At 42.5% G+C, this 17,083-nt stretch overlaps 1 pseudogene; it reads left to right on the forward strand.

Moving 5' to 3' along the window:
• The window catches only part of LOC101655744, a 49,334-nt pseudogene that overhangs the window by 8,586 nt on the left and 23,665 nt on the right, over positions 1-17,083 (forward strand).

The raw sequence follows: 17,083 nt of genomic DNA on the forward strand, positions 1-17,083 counted from the left end.
ACATATGAGTTTCTGTGGATTTGTTTCTCTAATGTACCCAGACTAACACAATGCACTTGAATTATGGTGCTGGTGAAGAATATTGAAAGCACCATAGACTCCCCAAAGAGCAAAGAAGTACAGCTAGAATGCTCCCTGAAGGGCGGATGGCGCGACTTCATCTTACATACTTTGGGCATATTATCAGTCGAGACCAAACTAGATGGACTCAATTCTGACTCATAGTGACTCGATAGGACAAGGAAGACCTGCCCCTGTCCTGTCCAAGGGAGTAAGCCACATCTTTCCCCAGTTATCGTATTATCCTCCGCCAGCCAAGCTGCCTCTTCTTTCAGGATTGGGCCTGAGCCTTCCTCGTTTCTGTATTTCCTGAAGCAAATAACAAATGCTGACTGACTAGCTGACAAAATTAAGCCAGAATTCACTTTAGCAAACACAGCAGGAATTTCTTGCTGGCATTGTTGGGGTGCTAGACACAGGGTTGGTGGTTCAAGTCCCTCCTGTGTCGCTGTGGCAGGGTGTTTGATGTTTTTATTTGGTATCAACTATTAGGAGCCATGGTGGCCTAGGGAGTTAAGCACTGGGCTGAGAGGTCAGTGGTTTGAACTCACTAGAAAGAGAAAGATGAAACTGTCTGCTCCCACAAAGATTTGGAAATTCTAAGGAGGATTATCAGAGAGTATTCCTGCTGGCGTCCTGACAGTATAATCTAATTAAAAAATAAGAAAATTCTTAACAATAAAGCATTGATAGGCTTTATTATTTTTTATTAAATAATCATTTATTATATTGGATCTCAAATTGGATATATATTGTGTCTTTATGATACAAGCAGAAGAAACATCAGGCAAACGTGGGATATTGTTAATAATGGATGAAGAAACATGTCCAGTGCCACATGCTCTTGCGGAACTTTGCCACCCCAGACCTACCTCCACGAAGAGGCACCTTCTAACTGTGAATAGGATCCATGGGGATGTTCTAGCAGGACTTCCAGGAGTAGTCAAAGGTCAGGTCTGTTGTGAGAATATCTAAACTACATGGAGAAATTACATGTAAGTGTTCTATCAATAGTTCCAGCGAATGGGCCAATAGACACTGAACAGCTACCCCTAGAAGTGAGAAAATTCGTTTTTAAATGATTCTAGGCTCTAGATTTTTAGTTTCTCCACCTGGAACTAAAAGGATCAGAAACTATTTAGCCTTGAGTCTTGCCTAGATTTCAAATTCTGGAACAAAAGGTCACTGTTGACCATGAAAGCCAGCAAATTGTGGGCTATCTCTTAGAGTAATAGCAAGAGATAACTGGACCTGGCTTAAAGAGCCACATACGAGAAGGCCCAGGAGATGAATGGACTTCAGGAGAGTGGCCTAGCTGGCCCAACATGCCACTGAGGACGCAGCTTCATTTCGCTTCCACCCTGCTTGATCTTAATCCCGATTTCTCACATGCTGGCAAAATGACAGCGGCAGTTCCAGGTTTCACATACAAAAGGCCAGAGAGGAGGAAAACGATCATTTTGGCAGCTCTTCGAGAAGAACAAAGGATTCTCTTTCCCAGAAGTCTCCCCACAACCGCTCCTCCTCATGTCCCTTTTTCTCCTGTTGGGCAGTCTCCAATACTAATTATAGTGGCAATGAGGATAAATTAGAGAATCGGGGTGATCCTTGCTGGTGAGAATGGAATCAGTCCTTACCCCAACTCCCAAATCAGCAATGGCTCCAACTGCACAGCCATTACAGGATGGGGGAGGAATTTTAGAGGCTACAACTCCAGATAGTGCACCAGATGTGTAAATTTATTTAAAAGAAAGTTCATACCTATTAACATAAATAGACAAATTAAGTACAAATGTGTTTAAGCATGTGTGCACATAAAACTTACACTTAAAGCTGACATGTAACCCTAAAAGTAAAATCATTGACAAATTGAAAATCAAATGGAATAGACACTTCACACAAACCCACAAACATACAGGTGGCCAACAAGCACATGAAAAGATATCAATATTAGGATAATGTTGATCCAAACTGCAATGAGGTAAAACTTCACCCCCATATGGAAAACAAGTACTAACGACGCGGAGAAATTGGAGCCCTCATCCACTGCTGGTAGGGATGTAAAGTGGTACACAGGCTAGTCATACCTAGACGCAGAAACTTTGATGTGGTAGGGAAATGTGAAATTGCTCACTATAGATTTGTAAATAAACACAAATAAATCCATGCTTACTCTGTTTATTGGTAATCAGACACTGATGGTAAAGACACGATTTTGAGAAGTCTCATCGTTCTCATGAGCATATATTGGAGAACATGATTGACATAGTAAATTTTATATCTGGGCCCCAGAAAGCCAAAGTTTGATAGCTTACAAAGATATGCGAAACCCATAGGGGGTAGTGCTATGGGGTCCTATAGGGTTGCTGTGAGTTGGCATCCACTCAATGGGACAGAGTGTTTGTTTTGTTTTGAGTCCTCTTATATGATAAGATTTGAACTCTGGCAACCACTGAAAAACAAAGGTTGATTTAGTTGCTTCTCCACCAGTTGCTTCTGAACCTTTGGGCTAAAATCAAGTATAGTTGTCTCTCTACCGATGACAACTTCTCAGAATATTATTTCAAGACCAATGACTCAATACTAAGTGAGATAAGGCTTCTTATATGCATATTTCCCCTTGAAACTGGACGTTGTAATTGGGTTGGCAATCTAACCTGGACATTTCAAATGACAACCTAATCATATCCTGCGATCTAGGTTTTACAGTAGCACACACACACACACACACACACACAGTAGAATAATCAACTGGAGAGAGAGCCATAAACATGCATTCAAATTGTCCAGTATCACACAGGAGAACAAGCCTCTTTATCCATCTGCAACTCATCTTTCAAATTAAATTTGGTAAGTAGGTTTATGATGATATTTTTCCTGGGAAAACTGTGATTACTTTAAGATATTTTATGTATTTTTGAGATGCAAAGACTGACATACAGATATTAAATAGATCAATATTAAATGGAACAAAGATTGATAGTCATGGACCTTATCCAACCCCTTCATTTTACAGATTAGAAAACCTGAGCTCCCAGAAGTAAAGAAAATTACTAAGGAAGATGCAATTTCCAATCCATACCCTTATATTAATATCACAATTCCTTGCTATTGTCTTAGAATGATCTCAATCATGTTTTCAAGAGAGAATTTCCCTTACGTATTCTTAAGAGTGTTATCTATTTTACTTCTTTGAGTTCTAATACCCTTTGCGATGGCTACACAGACACTCTCAGACAAAATGCATGGTGTAAGAGTTTCTCAAGGAAGTTAACAAGCTGTATGCCAGTGAGAAATATTCAGGGTAGTTGTTTACCAGGACATGCGACAAAGTTTCAGGTCTGCTAATAAATTCACATAGGGGAAAAACCATTCTGTTGTAAGCCTCAGTCAACCTGGACATTAGCTCAAGCTTCGTGGTTGGCAAACCCAGCTCCCTGAATTAAGTGCCCAGAGGCATTCCACTCCAGGAGGGCCAGCCTCCTGCACAAAAGCCTTCATCTTACCCTGCTCTGTGGGTTGGGAAGTGCATCACTCTGTACCATGCTTTCTCTCCTGGCTCTGCTGCTGCTCCTCCTGTCGTCTGAGTCCAGGCAGTTCACGGTGCAGGGATCTCGGGTCCAGAGGACACACTCTGCTCCTGGCTCTTGCCGTGAATGAGATCCCTACTCCCGCCTCTCAGGGCAAGATACACTCCGGCATGATGTCACTCCAGGGAATCCTATTTGCAATTACTCACAGGTGCATCTTACTGGTGTCTTCCCCCATCTTTTTTCTATCAGACCCACGCAGGGACAGGTCGTTTGGTAGCCATGTTAAATTATCCGCTGTCCCTGTACCTTGTATTTCAGAATTGGCAGAACACTGACCAGAGCACAACCAAGATTACAGCCAATCACTTTTGCTTTTGCTCCATCTTCCTCTCCATTTCCTCTCCCACTTCCACTTGCTGCTACCCAGAGCCCTTGGGTCCCCTGCCTTGGTTGCCAATTATCCTGTGTTTTATATCCATAGGTCTCTAGTTGTAGCTGCTTCTGTGGTAATGCGTAGCATTGAATTACTGTTTTATTCTGCCCAAGTAACATCATTTTAAACCTTTTCTTGGAGAAAGCTTTTTAACATATACAAAAGTAGAGAGATGAGTATAATAAACTCCCATGTGTCAATTACTTGGCTTCAACCATGATCAGAACCAATTAGGAAGGTTGAGAACCCCTGGCTTAGGGAAATATGATAGGCAGTCAAAATGCCTATACACGCACCTCACCCCCACCCCCACCACCACTTTCTTCTCATACCTATCTCATCCTTCTACTCGGTTTCAGATTATTTTGGAGCAAATATAAAACATTGTGTAATTTCATCTATAAATATTTCAAGGTATATCACGAAGAAATAAGGACATTTACTACCCCACCCCACACTTCAGACCAAAGGCATTCAACTGTTAGGTTCAAACAAATGGAAAAGTCCCTAGCCCTCCTGGGATACTCACAGTCCCTGTATATTGGTGCTTGCACCCAGGCTTCCGCGGTTGCACTTGAATGCTCTTGAGTACATTCCAACTCATGCAAGCCCCATGGGACAGAGAAGTTATATGCAAGCAAATGACTGGATCTTTCTCTTGTGGGGCCTCTTGGTGGGTTTGAACAGCCAACTTTTCTGTTAGCAGCTGAGTGCTTAACAGTTGCACCACTTGGGGTCTTTGCATGCCTCCATCAAGTCTTTCACAACACACCCCAAAACCCACTACCATCAAGTTGATTCTAATTCAGAGCAACTCTATGTTTCTGAGATGGTGAATCTTTATGGTAGCAGATAGTTCAGTGGCTGGTGGATTTGAACTGCTAACCTCGTGGTTAGTTTAATACTTAGCAGACGGCACTTTAAAAGCTCCTTGTGCCTCTTACTCTATTTCATACATTCTAATTAATTTTTCCTTGATTTATTAGTCATATAAGACTTTTATAAATAGAATTTCCCCTCATCAGTTATTTGGTAACCCAAGGTAAAATTTGTAAGGGGAAGGTAACAAACATGCTTGATTGGTTCTTTAATTCAAACTGGTTATAGTCAGAGCAATCCAACTCAGATTCTAATTGTCGATGTGTATTAGAGAGAACTGTGGTCCACAGGGTTTTCAGTGACTGACTTTTGACCTAACTAGATCTCATTCCTCTCACGCTCACCCCAATATCAGTTTCAATTACTGTTGGTCGATTCCAATTCATGATGACCTCCTGAGTGTCGTGGTTGAACCGTGCTCCATAGGGCTTTAAAAAGTACATTTTTTGAAATTAGATTCCTAGGTCTTTTCCCCAAGGCACCTCTGGATGGACTAGGACCGCCAAACATGCAGTTAGCAGTTGCGCTCATACCACATCGGCCTTCTCACAGTCCTCCAGAGGAAACGATTCTAGTCTTCCACTCCACAGCATTACATTTTGACTGCCTATCATATTTCCCTGAACCAGGGGTTCTCAACCTTCCTAATGCCGCAACCCTTCTATACAGTTCCTCATGTTGTGGTGACCCCCAACCATAAAATTATTTTTGTTGCCACTTCATAACTGTAATGTTGTTACTGTTATGAATCATAATGTAAATATCTGATATAAAGGATATATTTTCATTGCTACAAATTGAACATAATTAAAGCATAGTGATGAATCACAAAAACAATATATAATTATATACTGTGAAATGTTTATTTCTAACTACAAATAAATGAAAATTTGTCTTTAAGCATGGTGTAGCGTGGGTAATAGTCTTAATATAACAACAGTAAGTTACATTGCTACATTTTGCAACAGTATGTGTAAAAATCCAATGTCAGTGTGAAGGATGAGATAGCTTCTTTCTCACCAGATCTGAAATTCTCGGGGCAGTCTTGGCAAGAGCACAATGGAGATCATCTTGCACCACAAGTCTACTTCTGTATTTAGACTTGACAACCACAGCTGGAAAACCCTGTTTCACAAAGATATGTTGTTGGAAACGGAAGAAGAAGGTGAAACACAGTCTCAGACAGAACAGGAGATGACTGCACACACTTGATCCGGGATTTTATAACTGGCATTAGAGAAATCAGTTCTCGCTGCATCGCTGTTAATAAGTTCAATGAACTCCTCCTGTGCTGTCTCAGGAACATCTTCAACTTTGTGAATGGGCTCCTGGTAAGTGCAAATGGGGTGTCAGGTAGATTTGGAAAGCATGATGAAATTTCATCTGCAAGCATGTACAAGTGTTTTTTCACAGAAATTATCGTCATCCTTTTGTCTGGTTCAATGTCATGATCCTCAAAGAAGACAAATAAGGTAGGCAACATATAAATTTCATTTTCAGCCAATTTTTTTTTTGCCAAAGCTGAAGTTTCATTTGGAATGATTGAATCTTTTCAGACAAATCAAGGCATGTTGCATTTGGTCCTTCCAGTGATAAATGGATCTCATTCAAGATGGCACCCAAGTAAGCTATTTCTGCAGTTCACTTTTATGGCTGAAAAGTGCTTCCAACAGCAGTCTTGCTTTCTGATTAAAAAACGTTTTGAGTTCATCGTGAACTTTTAAAACTTTTTAAAACTTTTCCTCTCGACGACCATCTCACTTCAGTGTGAAATAGCAGAGCATTATTTGGTGCATCCAACTCTTTGCACAGTTGTGAAAACAGTTGACTGTTTAGTGTTTGCTTCACAAAATTGACAGAACTTATGATGCTTTTCATTACTTCTTGTAACTCCCGTGGCAGCGTCTTCATTGCTAATATTTACCGATGAATCCTACAGTAAGTTCCGATGACTTTTGGTGACTCATTCAGTACCAGGCATTGAAATCCAGATCAACATCCTAGCACAACTGGAGCACCAACTGTGCAAACACCACAAACTTTTACCCGAGAGATCTTAGGCTGTTTCAGAAATGAATCAACTGTGTCAAATACATCACGTGCAGTAGTTGTTTCAAGAGGCTTGCAAAAAAGAAACTAATCTTTAAAGTTGCTATCATTAATATAACCTCATGTAAACCAGTCACTGTGAACAGTTTGCAATGTCTGTAGATTCATCAAACTGGATGCTTAATATTGCAAGTGGAGCAGATTTAATTTCCTGGATTAGTTGATCAAGAATATCAGCAGACATGTCATCTATTCTTCTGAGGACAGTGTCATTAGATAACAAAATTGCACTCAATTTCGTAACAAATTTGTCTCTGATCATAACTTGAACAATGTCTTTAGCCGCTACCAACAGTAAATCCTTGAAATCAGCTCCTTTTTATCCCCTCCCCCCCCCACCCTCCCTCCCATGACCCTCCCCTTTGCACCCCTCCCATAATAGGTTTTTCTTTTCCATATCTTACACATCCAATATATACATTCACATACAATTCTGTTGTTTGATCCCATCAACGTGGGGTTATACAGAGTCATCAATGATCCCTTCCCCCCTCCCCACCCCATCTTCTTTCTTTGAGGCTGTGAAACTTTTCCCAACCTCCAACTGCTCTTGAAGATATCTTCCAATGTGTTCAATGGTCTTTTTATACAATCACACCTGCTAGACATCCACACATTCCTTTTCATCTGTCTTCTAGAAATGTGCCTTCTGAAGCCTTGAGAGTTCTTGCTTTGGTCTCTGGGATTGCAGAGCTACTTTTCTAGAAATTTCCTTTCCCTCTCATCTGTGCCTCGTCTCCCATTCCTTGGTTTATTCCCCCATTGAGTGGAATACTTTTAAGTGCCTTGAGTACAATGGACTTAACTCTAAATTTCAGAATTTATTCCACAAACAAACAAACTTTTAAGTGCTATTCATATCAAAATGGTGATGCCTTTTGTTGCTTCAAACTATACAGATGTACCATCTTATCAATGGAGCAAATAAACACATGCTTTTGATTGGAACTACACGATTTCACTTGTTTAAATAACTGTTGCTAGATTCAAGAGTGGGCTTTCTATTACATCAAAAGATCTCACCATAGGACTTAAAAGAAAGCCCACAGACTGGGAAAAGACATTTGGGCAATGACATATTGGACAAGGGGCTAATCTCTCAAATGCATACTCATCTTTTTCCCTCAGAGCAGCTTGTGGTTTAGCTGCTGACCAATGTAATGGGGGTTACCCCATGACCCCACCAGGGCTCCATCTAAAACTTAGGAAAAAAACTTAAATACTCCAATACCAAAAAGACAAATTTTTAAATGGGCTGAGAACATGAAAAGACACTATTCTAAAGAAGACATTCAAGCAGCCAACAAAGACGTGCTAGCTGAAATACCTTATGACATGGGAAACCATTATGTTGCGTGAAGTTAGTCAATCTCAAAAGAACAAATGCTATATAAGGCCACTACTATAAGGAAAAACACCAAGACATAGGCAGGCTTCATCAACTTCTAATCCATTCTCCCCAAAACTTCTGATCCCCTTTGGCAAACAGAGGTAGAATGCCTGTGTTGTGTCCATGAGCTATACATTGTATGCCCCCTTACAGGCCTATCTTCAGAGCCACCTTGACAGAGGAGACTTCACCTCAGCTGGGCTTACTCCTTCAAGAGAGTGGAAAGGGAGACGACAATTCATTTGATGCCTTTCGACACTGAGATAAGGTTGCACCGAATCTACAGATACTCCTGCAGGAGTGATAAGGGAACCTTACTGGAAAGTCATGTCAAGGTCAGGGAAGGGAGTGTCTATGTTTTGGAAGAGGCATTCACACTTCTGTTGGTGGGTACATGAGGAGCAACTTCACATGGGGAGGAGACACTTCACAATAATTATATACAACTCCAGGGGAGAATAAGCCTAGGATTAGGTTCCTGGTTAGACACTTTTGACCTAGTTTCTATGTGACCCATCCCATGTGCTACGAACTACGATGACCTTAGACTGTCCTTTCAGGGGCCACAGCATACTTCATAGACCACACTAGAACTTGATGTGGAACCCCCACTGAAAGAACTGAGCTTTACCTCAAACTTACCTGTAGCCCTTGGACTTAAGACCCAAAGTTTGTTTTGAGAAGAAACATGATGGCCACCCCAATGCTGTAGAATTGTCCATCACTGGACCTTAGTCAGGGTCCCTTGCTTTGTGAGAACCAATGCATGTGACCCAGAACCCTCCTTGCTTTACTATGACATGTATGAACCTGACACACAAGGATGTGTCCTTGTGAATAAATGCTACTAGAAAATTTCCCCTCTCACCAACCCCATTGTCAGTATAAACAGTGCTCATGAAGCACAGAATAGGAAAATACAGAGAGACAATAGCTGGTGTGGTGGCTTATCAAGGATCTGGGAGTGTGGAGGGGACTGGCGGGAAATGGGGAGCAAATGAAAAATGCAAGAAGGAAGACAACATTTAGAACTGATTATAATATATATACACAAATCTTTTAAATATGACTGAACTATGAAAGTATGATAGATGAATCAGTTGTCAATAAAACAATCTTTAAAAGAAATGCTAGCAATCATTAGCCATTAAAAGAAATGTAAGTCAGAACAGTGAGCTATCGTTTCACCTCAGCACTATTAGCAAAGCTGAAAGCAAAAAATAACAAAAGTTGGTGAGGTGGTGGAGGTTGGACCCTCACACCTTGCTGGTGGGACTATAAAATGATACAACCACTCTGAGAAATGGTATAGCTCTTCCACTGGAATACTTCACAATGTCCAAGAATAATGAGGAATCTGCAAGATACCTCATAACAAGGTTGAACTTGGAGGGCATTCTGCTGAGTGAAATAAATCAATCAGAAAAGAATAAATATTGGATAAGACCATATTTGAACATTTTGAGAAAAGAGTCACACTAAGAAACACATTCTTTGCTACTGGGGAGGGAGAGGGACGGAAGGTAAATCACTAACTAGAAGGGAATACATATTAACTTGGGTGCAGGGAAGGCAAACAAACAAATAAATAAACAGTTTATTCGAGGTGCAAGGGGGTCCTTTTATCCTCTGACACACTCATGAATCACAGTGCAGTATAAATCTGTTCTCCTTGCCTTGGCTTTCTATCATTCCTGATGGCTAATTTACAGCCAAAGGAATGTCGTACATAATCAATTTACCTAAATTTCATACAGGCACCTTCAATTTCATTCACATGTATTGCTTTTAGTTTCGAGGTAATGTTGTGATGTTCACAAGCTTCTCAAATCTCCTTTACAAGTGATGAGTTGAAAACTTGGGCTCTAAGACTGCGCTCTTCAGTCTTTCAGTACTCCAGTTATTATTACTATTATTCTGTTCAATACTCCTCTAGTCTCAGGTCTCACCCCAGACCTTTAGAGCAATTGGCTCATTCTGTCTCATGCATGCATTTAAGAAAGGTTTCTTCAGCCATCATCTTGCAGCAATCACTTGTTCACATACTATCATTAGCTGCCTTTGAGTTAGCACTGAGCCCCAGTGACCCCATGCACAGTGGGGTGAAATGCTGCCCAGATCTGAGCCCTCCCCATGGTCAGTTGGGGGATTCACTATTATGACCTATGGGTTTTTCACGACTGATTATTAGAAGTACATTGCTAGGTCTTTCTTTTTAGTCTGTCTTAGTCTGAAAACTCGGTTGAAACCTGTTTAGCATCATCATAGCAGCACACCCATCTCCATGCAGATGGATGGTGGCTGCCTGTGAAGTGCAACCAACCCCTCTGGACCACCACTGCCCTGCCTCTGAGGGATAAGTAATAAAGAACGAAAACTGTATTCTTGCTCTCAAGGAACTTTCACTCACAAGGCACAACAAATGCACCCCAAACCCATTACCATATGACCATGGTCAGAGGAGAACTGCCCTGTGGGATTTCCTAAACTGCATCTCTCTGTGAGCAGATCACTGAGTCTTTTCTCCCACCTAGAGGGATGAAGAAGCTGTGAGTAAATGAAGACGATGCCAGGCCTGAGCGATGAAGAAAATAAACCAGGATTATATGATTATGGTTGCAGTGTAAGGTGGGGAGGGAAATACATTGGGAAGGCAGTCAAGGAAAGCCTCTGTAAGTGGAGACTTAGGTGATGGGAAGGAATCGACCCAGAGGGAGGTTTGCAAGAAGAGAATTTTGGGCCAAGGAAGAGTGAAGGGAAAGGCCTGAGGCAAAAATAGGTTTAGCCCATTGCAGGCTCACAAGAAGAGCTTTGCACTTGGGGTGGGGGTGGGGGGTGTAGTGGGGGAGGCTGAACTTAATGTGGTGTGTTAGTTTGGGTTGACCAGAGAAACAAATCCATAGACAAATCCAGATGTGTATATGTGTCTAAGAAAGACCTTTATATAAAAGAGCAATTGTACATTGAGAAAACATCCCAGCCCAGTCCAGATCAAGTCTGTAAGTTCGATATTAGTCCATATGTCTACCAATCTATAAATTCCTCTTCAGACTCACGAAACACATGCAATGACACTGAAGGAAAATCACAGGCCAGTGGGTGGAAAGTCTTGTGGATTCAGTGGCAGTGTAAGCATCTCAGTGCTGGCAGGGGTCTCCATGTGGCTCCCCCGGCTCCAGAGCTCTGGCTGCATCAATGTAGCTCTATCAGCCTCCTCGTAGGTAATGTCTCGTAGGGAGTGAGCCTGTGTTCTGCCTCCAACAAACTAATTATCTCCTTAGCACCTCCAAATGAGGTCCTCAAGCTGCGACCTGATTGACAGGCTATACTCTACCCCTTCACTCATACTAGTCTCAAATTGACAACAGATTATGTAACTACCACACGTGGGAAAGAATGCTGAATGTTGAGACAGACAAGGACCATAACAAAGACTCCTAGCCTAATACTAATACTGCTTCCAAAGTGAAACCACTGGAGAGTTATAAACAGACTGGTGACAAGATTAGATTTACATTTATGAAGAGCCTGACCTTTCTTTTCCAAATAAAAAGCAAGTTTTTTTTAATTCCTAGTTGAGAAAGTCAAGGAATTTGAATAGAATTTTGAGTTACATAATCTTGTGTCAACCTGAGGGTATTAAGAGTGAAGCAGTTGGAGTCTAGCTTGTCAATCAGATCACAGCTTGATGATGCCTCCTTGTGGGTGTGGCCTTCTCTTGCAGATTCTGTGAACTTTCTCTGCGTTCATCTTCCTGTTGATAAGCTACTCGAGAACCTCTCTCTCTGTGCTTCACCTTCCTGTTAAAGAACCACACTTGGAGAGCTGGAGAAGCCACATGGAGACTTGCACCAGGACTGCGGTGCTTCCACAGCCATTGGATCCACAAGACTTTGCACCCACCAGCCTGTGATCTTCCTGCATTCTGGGTCATTACATGTGGCTGCATGAGTCTGAAGAGGGAGTTAAGGACTAGTATTGGACTTATGGGCTAATTATCAGACTTAAGAACTTGATCTGGACTGGGCTGGGACATTTTCTTAATATGCAATTACTCTTTGACCTAAAGTTCCTTCTTATACATATATGTGCACCTCTGGATTTGTTTCTCTAGTCAACCCTGGCCTAACACAGTCTTCACACAGAGGGGATCTGTGCATGTGGGAGGTTTGTCACTCTGTCCACTATTCTCCATGACACAGTGATTTCCTTATGCTGCTAGTACCCTCTTCTATCCAGCAAAGAACTCTTCCTCACCCCTCCCTTCCTAACCCCAAATTGACAATGATCTCTCAGGATCAGAGAAAGACAAATTGCCACCTTTCAGTAACTGGAGCAGCTGAGTGAGGTCCCTCCCATTTTTCTTGTTCATTTCCTGTTTTGTTTTTCTTTTTCTTTTTGATCTTTTACTTGCTCTTCTCCACTATCAGCTTCCAGTTGGCCAACGGCACTAGGCTGATGACACCTCTAGCTAAAGACCCTTAATCCTTTTAGTCTACTGCTAGGGCAGAACGGTTCATGGCATAGAGAAGGTTAGCAAAGTGGAACCAAGGTTCAGCTACTTTCCAGAGATCATCACAAATCCTGATTTAGTGGGTGTGGGATGAAGGGGTAAAGGAACTGGTTAGCAAATGCCAATGAAAAACCGTGATGCCTTCTGCTCTGGAATAACAACTCCGCCTTCTTGAGTCCAAATACTAGTAGGGCATCTGACATTCAATCAACAAATGCCAACTGATAGTGTACTACACATGAGGCACGGACGTCAGTGCTCGGAGAGGGGGAGAAATGTGTCAAAAATACAAAGAAGGACGTATTTTAAATACATACATTTTTAAGACTTGGAAGAAGTAAGTGAATTTCAAAGGAAAAAGAAAACATCTAAGCCTGGTATTGGCACAGCCTATGTCCTCTGAGTTGCAGGGCAATGTCACTGACCCGAAAAAGAAATTCATTTTCAGAAATTATTTTTAAAAGCCATGAGTTTTTCCAGGAGTCTTGGAGCATAAATCACGCCTTTCAGAAAAACCCATAAAATATACTCAGCCTGGAGGAAGAAATGAAATCAAGATAAATGGAGTCTTTATAGATACCAGTACTATTCACGGGCATAGATATCTGCCTCCCCCCACCTGCCCCCACCATCGGAATTCTGTTTCTAGACAAGGAATTCGTAAAGCAAAATCACAGCCTCATGTTTTGTGCTCTAGAAATCGACACATTCCAACATGTCATGCGCATGCTCCTGTATGTTTGTTTTCTCTCCACATAAAATGGGTCCTCCTGCTAAATTGAGTCTCATCTTCTTTCTGTTTTGCACATCATTAGGGCTTCGTTCAGAGCTACGTTTTACCAGTTAGAGCTGTATTTTGACCTAGGAACAGCACATATTTCAGATTGTTTTCATAATATCGAGATCAAGAGTAGCATAACTCTGTGAGTATGATATTGTCCTCTCTAAAATGAGCTGTGTGTTACCACCAATTAATCAAGCACATGGTGACAACCATCCTGCTTACAAGAGCAGTACATCTATTGTATATCTGACAGGGCTCCAAGCGCGATCATTTCCAGGGAATTCAGAGTCTAAAATGAAAAAAAAAAAAATTCTAATGATTAAAAGAGATTCTATCTCTCTTTGACTTAAACAAAAGTACCCCTACTAGATTATTTTTGCTGAGTGATTGTGTAAAATTTCATTTGAGTATATTGAAATGAAAAAGATGTAGAATGTCAAAATTAGAAAGCTGAGAATTCCCATCTCTCTCTATACATACATTGCCAACGGGCATCGATTTGTTTGATGATCAGCTATTCACTCACCAGGCAGTGTCAGCATCATAAAGGGTAAATAGACTGTTGCGCTAGCCAGTCTTGGGATAACTGGCCTCCAGGGTTTACTGTTGCTGTTAGCTGCTGACAAACCAAGGCCAGCTCATGGTGATCAACGTGGAACCGAATAAAATGCTGCCTGACTCCTCACCATCTTCTCTGTCCTGGGGGTGCTCCAGTTCACTGCTGCAGCCACTGTGTATTTTAAGGGCCATCCAATCCAGGAGACTCATTTTGCAGCACTGTTGGAGAATATATTAGACAGTATTCTGTTTCCATTGGCTGATTTCCCTAAGTAAATCACCAGGCCTTTCTTCCTATTGTAGCTTAGTCGTAAAGCTTTACGAAGACGTGTCTACCATGGGTGATTCTGCTGGTATTTGAAATAGCAGTGATACAGCCCCCAGCACCATAAGTAAGCCGCGAGCCACCACAGTATGACAAACGGGCAGACAGGTCATGGTACAACAAACCACAGAAGCATGTCAGACGCTCCCACAGAATTAGCTGTGCACCAGATGACTGTTACTCAGCCAACCAGGACGTGGCTGAGCAAAGTCCAGCACAAGGGGCAGGCAAGAGGCCGTGTGTCTTCAAGTATGCAGCCTGTGATGCTGGTGGTCAAGGATTGTGAGGAAGTATCCACAGAGGTATTCCACTTCTCAAGGATTCAGGGTAAAGTTTCTTTATTATGTAAAGCCTTGCCTATGTGAATGAAGGAGGGCTTACTTTCTCAATTGTAGCATTAAAAAATGAGGCATCAGTTCAAGGATAGAATTCTTGTCTTCTTTGGAGACGTGGAAAGGATTCTCGGTGGCACCCACACTTCTAGTCAAAAGGTCAGTAGTTCAAACCCACAAGATGTTCCAGGGGAGAAAAATGTAGCAGTCTGCTTCCAGAAAGACTGCAGCATTGGAAACCCTATGGGGCGGTTCTACTCTGTGAGTTGGAATCCATTGGACAGCAGAGGGTTTGGGGAGGGAGCCCTGGGTTCAGTTCGTAACCAGAGTGTTTCATTTCATGTACAGCCACCTTCTGGGTGTTCGTGGAAGTCTGCATGTTGCTATGATGCTAAGCAAGTTTCAGCAGAGCTTCCATAAGAAATGCCTGGCTATCAATCTCTGAAAATCAGCCAATGAAATCCCTGGGGATCACAAATCCACAATTGGCAGTGCAGGATCAGGCGGCACTGAGTTCCCTGGTTCGTGGGTTCACCGTGATTTGGGAACGTGCTATAGGTATGGCAGCTAACAACAACAACAACAACAACAGCTTATTGCCTCTCTTATCACACATTTCTGTGAATTCAGAGGCTTAAAACAACAGAAACAGATTATGTTACAATTCTGGAACTCAAAAGTTCAAAAGTAGCAGTGTTCCTTCTGGGGGCCCTGGGGTGGGGGGAATCTGTTCCTTTGTCTTTTCTAGTTTCTAGAAGCTTCCCAGATATCTTGACCCATGATCCCTAACTGGTCATTACATCACTCTGACCTCTGCTTCTGTCGTCTGACTCCAACTCACCTGCCCTCCCTTGTGGTACCCAGATAATCCAGGACTTTACTTACCCATACCTGAAAACATGTGTGTAGTCACCATAACTTCTCTCTGAGCTGTGCACACTGCCTGTGGCTAGCCCGTAGGCATCTCAAAGCAAGCTCCTGGAATTCCAACTTCCGGCAGCCGTGTTCCTTCTCTGAGATTCTGCTTTCACCTTATGATGCCACCGTCATCTCGGGGCCAGAGCCAGGAACTTCTCTAGTCTTCTCCCTTCGATTGTCAGTCTCCTCTTTGCCACTCACCTCCACTGGCAACATCCATTCAACTGCCCCACTGTCAAGACTGCCTTGGACCCGCCTTGTCTCCGCCCACAGCTATGGCCCTAACAAGTCAGGTTCCCTTTTATTTTCTCCCCCAACAGTTTTATTGGCACATAATTTACATATCATACAATTCCATGATTTTTCTCTTTTTTTAAGCTCATGTTTCATCGTTTACAGGTGATTCCTGCCATTCCATTCTTGGCAGCTCCAAGTCACCAATTTTCCCTAAACCCACATCTGTCTGCCCGATCATCCCCCCACGATTTAAAATACTTTGTTGGCACTGCATTGTTCTCAGAAAAACACCACAGCCCTGAGTGGCTCCCAAACCTTCAGCTCTCGTCCTCTGCCTTGAGTTAGGTCCCCTTGGGCTGTGGTTCTCAAGTGAGCACAGGACAGGAACAACCACAAACAGCAAGGAGGCCGCGTGACCCAGCTTTTCTCCCGCCTCCCTCTCTCCGTGAGTCCCAGAACTGAATACCACCCCACCCAGTGAGTAGTGAGTGCCTAAAGCCAACCTCCTCAAGGCTGCTTCCACCGAGCGGGCATCTTCTCCTAATCTGCCCAAGTGCCTTCCAGGCAATGGAAGCCTGCTTGGCTCTGGGATGTAAACCCCAGTCTGCCTTGTCCAGACAAACCATGGGGGTTGGTGGCAAGCCAGCTCTCTCATCTCTCCCTCTAGACTCCTCGGTGCTAGCGTCAACATTGTTGAACAAAGATGGCTGCCACCTGGAACAAACTCCAGCTGCTATTAAAAAAGTTTTATTTTGAGATAAATTCTCCCCGCACAGGATAGAGGACACCAGGCTTCTTTCTTTGAGGGCTTCCGGGCGGCTGGACTCCCACGGCTCTTTTCATCCATGAGCGCATCTTTCGCCAATCACTTCTGGGCCAGACTGTACAGACATAGTTCATCATCAGTTTCTAAACGGTCTCCAACAAAATGATCCAATGACCCTTTATCAGGGTGCTTTTGGGCAGACTCGTGCAGTCTTGCCTCCATGAAATAAATCAAGACCCTTAATTA

Source organism: Echinops telfairi, unplaced genomic scaffold, assembly GCF_000313985.2.
Source record: "Echinops telfairi isolate 266 unplaced genomic scaffold, ASM31398v2 ScPeMD7_31;HRSCAF=116, whole genome shotgun sequence".
Classification (NCBI taxonomy): Eukaryota; Metazoa; Chordata; class Mammalia; order Afrosoricida; family Tenrecidae; genus Echinops; species Echinops telfairi.